General features: G+C 42.6%; 1 pseudogene; it reads right to left on the bottom strand.

The window, feature by feature from the left end:
- Window positions 1–462: 462 nt before the first annotated feature.
- LOC140642273 (ubiquitin-conjugating enzyme E2 C pseudogene) lies at window positions 463–989 on the bottom strand (annotated as a pseudogene).
- Between the last annotated feature and the right edge of the window lie 4,099 nt (window positions 990–5,088).

The raw sequence follows: 5,088 nt of genomic DNA, 5'->3' as shown, positions 1-5,088 counted from the left end.
CATTCTGTTCCTGTTCACCTCTGCAGTGCTTCCAAGTTTGGTCGGGCACCTCCCACACGCACACCAGATGTCTTCGCTTCCTGCTCCACAGAAAAATGAAGGTCAGTAGTCCTGAAGTTACTAAATAAACTTGCCCACTCTACCTCAAAATTCTTTTTTTATGACAGGTCTCTCTTCCCTTGCCAAGGTTAATTTGCCCGTTCCTTTTTTTTTTTTTTCCCCGACTGCCTTTTTCTGAATATTAACTATTTTCTCTCTTTCAAACTTTTCCCTTTCCGTTTAAGATTTTTCATGAACTGAAAAAAAAAAAAAAGATTTTTCATGAACTCATGCTACCTAATGTATGAACAAACCTAATGTATTAAAAAAAAAAACAAACCTAATGTATTATTTAATATATTCATCACAAGGGCTCAAACAGAGACTTAATTTAAAAAAACAGAAACAAAACAAAAATGACACCACAGCTTCAGATACAGAGTCCTAGACAGAAATGAAGAGAAGGACAGACCATGTAGGGAGAAAATAAAAAGACAACACAAGGAGAGTAGGCTGGAGGGTCAGGGATCTTGGCTGGAGACCTGCTTTGAGTAGGTTTCTGGCAGATAATTCTTAAAGGCTGTGGGGTTTTTCCAGAGCTCGGCAGCATGTGTGTTAAAAAGACTATCAATGTTGGGTTCTCCTAGCAGGCTCTGGATGGACAGCAGAATGGTCCTGACATCATACAGGGCAGACCATTTGTCCTTCAGGATGTCCAGGCAGATGTTACCCTGGGTGTCCACACTGGGGTGGTAGTAGGGTGTGAGGAACTTCACTGTGGGTGTGCTGTAAGGGTAGCCACTGGGGAACTCCAGGGAGAGCTTATACCTCAGGTCTTCATATACTGTGTCAGCTGCTCCGTGGATGGTCCCCACCCATTTGAAAAGGTTGTCTGATTCAGGGAAGGCAGAAATTCCTTTGTCACCAGACATCAGGAGGGTCATCAGCTCCTGCTGAAACTTTAAAAGTAAAAGCAAGAGAACAATCTTTCCTCAAGTTTGTATTTTATTCAGGTGTTTTAAAATATAGCAGATTATTAGAATATTTGAGGTATACTGAGGTCAAGATACCAGGAGATTATTGCCATTCAGAAGTCAGTTTACTAGTCACAGTCCCTCCAAAGGAGGGGAACACACTAACCTAAGAGGCCGGGGGCCACACAGCATAGCACCTGGGTTGGTCATGCATGTGTGGTGTCAGAGGAATGGGGGCAGGGGGACTAAGGGCAAGCCTTTGTAGTGGTTTCCACACAAGGGAACAAAAATGAGGCAGAATCAGCAGGTTTAGGATTAGTTGTTCGATGCTTTCAGAGAGCTCTGTGGCCCAGGGGTTGTCAGTTATTTCAAACTTGTTCTTAAAATAATCAGGGCAGGTGTATAGGAGCCTAGAGTATGAGAGCTCAGTAAGGGGTGTGGTTGGGCGTGGGCTCTGGGCTTGCTGGTCTGCATTTGAAAAGTGCATCCCAAGAGAAAGACTAACTCTAGATGGGGGTGCGAGGAGGGAATGCTGGCCGTGAGGGAGGAAGGAGGCCAAGGCAAGGGGACTCAGGCATGTTTTCAGGCTGTCCAGGACAAGACATATCCCAGACACGCATGTGGGGCAGATATAGAAAAATAAGTTTGCAGAAGCTAGAGAAACGGTCAAGGCACTCAGCTATCCTGCCAAATTCTTGTTTCCTTCAAAATGGAAGGCCTGTGGTTTCCACTTTAATATTTCTACTTCTTGCTCAGTACTCAGCCCAATCCATCTGATTCCCAGCCCTATAAAGACTTTGAAACTGCTGTAAGATCCACGAGGAGTTTCTAAATGTATCCCCAGCATTCCCACTGCTCTTCCACAAGGCCGTTGGCTACATTCCGGAGCTTATCATCTCCTGTCAGAATATTTAAATTGCCCTGGACACGTCCATGCATCTCGATTCAACACTTCAAGTCCTAGAGCTGCCCTAGATAGCTCTGTAGAGCACACAGCTCTTCAATCACTCCCCATTGCCTGCTGCAGGGTAGACAGCACCCCCCCTCCCCAAACTCTCCTAAAGGAACTTTACAGCCTTTCTCCCTCTGCCATTCCCACTCTACACCCTGCAGCATAACTTTCTACATTTTGGCCATGTCACATGATCAAACACTCAACGTGTGCCATCTTACCTTACAACATGTAGGGAGCTTTGCCTGGAAAACCACCCAGTCCCCCGCCCTCCACTACTACCTATCTCAGGCTCATTTATTGATGTGGTAGCTTGACTGCACCGAATGTTCGGTTCTTGGGTTCTCCCATTGTGGGCAGGGAGTCCCATCCCACACATCACACATGGGGCCTAGGACCAGCCATGTGATGTGCAGCCAACTTTAGTAGCACGGAAAAACACGGTGGAAACGAAGGACCACCCAGCTGACCTGAGGGCACATAAGAAATAATAAACGGCTGCTATTTTTAAGCCTCTAAGTTCTACCCTGGTTTGCTACGCTGCCATGACTAACTGATTAACTTTTACACAGACTGGAATCTTCCAAACACCATGTGTTAATCATTGTTATGTGCCCACTACCTAGCAGAAGGCAGTTGCTCAAAATTGTGTAATGGATCAATGGGTGGATGAAAGAGTATACATTTACCAATACCCACGCCTCTGCTTTTAGATGTTTCTAGCAGTTTTGACCATATGTATTTGATCTCTTGTTAAAGGTTGAGGAATGACAGATCTACCACAAAGTATGAATCTTAATTTCATTATGAATGTAAGTTTGCATTAAAATAAGACCAAAAGGGGGCACCTGGGTGGCTCCGTGGTTGAGCATCTGCCTTTGGCTCAGGTCGTGATCCTGGGGTCTTGGGATCAGTCCCACATCAGGATCCCTGCAGGGGGCCTGCTTCTCCCTCTACCTATTTCTCTGCCTCTCTCTGTGTGTGTCTCTTATGGTAAATAAATGGAAAATCTTAAAAAAAAAAGTCTAAAAGTAGTACGGAATATTTTCATTGTTAGTTCTTAGAAGGCCCAGGTATATAATATTATCAGCAACCTGTGCCTATTCTAATGCTTGATTTGAAAACCATAATGACATTGCACATAATGAAATTATAAAATTCAAGGTAATGTTACCACTTGTGAGCCAGCAGGCCATTTTAAACTAAGTCATGAATTGACTTGAATTTGCATGAATGTGAGCTGCAGACCCTATTCACCTTCCACTCAAATACCAGTTTATTTTATGGAAATTAGAAGGGGGGGGGGGATATTGAGGAGTTTTCCAGTAGTTCTCTTTGTAAATTAACTTGTAATGATTCTTAAGAAGTTGCCCTTCAACATAATCTCTCTTCTACTTTAGTTATTCAAACATTAGCGTCTCTTATTTTAATAGAATTACAATAGCATTTCGAGCCCTTGTTGCCACATGCCATAAGATTACTAATGACAGTTTTTAGGTTATCTAACCAGTCAAGCATTCAGTCATCCACAAATTTGGCTATGTTTATTATTAATGAAGCTGCACAAACCCTGGTGTATTGTTATACATTTAATTTTTCAAATATTGTGATAATATAAACAACATACAAGAAAAATGTTTTTCATGAATACATATAAGATTAATTTTCTTTTGCCTGACATGCACTAATTCATACATATATTAATTCAACAAATATTTTGAAGGCTAAGTGCGTTCAAGCTTAGGAAAGCAGAGATAGAAAATGCATCGGAAAAGAGTGAGATTTAAATAATTACAACACCATGAGTGTTATTACTGATGTGTACACACAATCCTGGGGAAATAGAGGGATGGGAGGGGTCCACCTATTTTTCTGGGGAAGATGGTTTTTGATACGAGTGATAAAGACTAAGTAGGATCCGGGGTGCAAAGATATGAAACAGTATCCAAGATTGAACAAAATGGAATGAATAATGTCAAAGACATGGGAAAGTTGTTGCTTTTACTGAGAGTTCTCTGAGTTTCCAATATGGTCCCATTCAGAGTGTGGGGCATGGACCAGGAGCACATCCAGAGAACTCATCAGAAGTCCAAATACTCAGACCCCTTCCCAGTCCTGCTGAATCAGTTTTGGTGGTGGGACAGAGGAATCTGTGTTTAACAATTCTGTGGTAATTCTAATGCATGTTAGGCTAATACATCTAAGGCTCACAAGTCTGATCTAGGGAAGTGATTCTTAAAGTTAAGATGTCTCAAAATTACTTTATGGGGGCACCTGGGTGGCTCAGTGGTTGAGCATCTGCCTTTGGCTCAGGTCATGATCCTGGGGTCCTCGGATCGAGTCCCACATCGGGCTCCCTACAGGGAGCCTACTTCTACCTCTGCCTGTGTCTCCACCTCTCTCTCTGTGTCTCTCATGAATGAATGAATGAATGAATGAATGAATAAATAAATAAATAAAATCTTTAAAACAAAATCACCTCATGGCTTTGGTCTCCATTCCAGACTGTCCGATGCAGTAGGTCTGAAGTAAGCTTCAGAATTGAATTTCTAACAAGTCCCTGATTATGCCAATGCTTTAGGTTCAGGGAACATGCTTTGAGATCTAGTGACCTAGGGATGTGAATAACTGATGGTGAATTTTCTTTTTTTTTCTTTTTAAAAATTTTTCATTTATTTATTTGAGAGAGAGAGAGAGAGAGAGAGTGCATGCATGTAGGCAGAGGGTCAGCAGGAGGGGGAGGGAGAGAATCTCAAGCAGGCTCCTCTGCTAAGCATAGAGCCCGATGTGAGGCTCGATCTCATGATCCTCAGATCATGACCCCAACTGAAATGAAGAGTGGGATGCCTAACTGACTGAGCCACTCAGGCACCACTGAGAGTGAATTTTCAAATGTAGATTGGGGCCAGTTTATGGAAGGACAGTGTGGGAGGTAGAATTCTAAGGTGGCTTAGAATTACTGATTACTGACTCCTGGTGTACATGCACCTTCTTTCTACTATTTCAAACAAGTGCTATTCCAAGTATTGCTGCTTTGAGGGGATTTTGCAGATGTAATTAAGGTACCAATCAGTTGAGTTTCAAATCAGGAGATTATCCAGGTAGTCCTGAACTAATCACTTG

The sequence above is a fragment of the Canis lupus genome, chromosome 11, assembly GCF_048164855.1.
Source record: "Canis lupus baileyi chromosome 11, mCanLup2.hap1, whole genome shotgun sequence".
Lineage (NCBI taxonomy): Eukaryota > Metazoa > Chordata > Mammalia > Carnivora > Canidae > Canis > Canis lupus.
The sequence above is the reverse complement of the archived record's forward strand: the minus strand, read 5'-3'. Positions and strand labels throughout refer to the sequence as shown.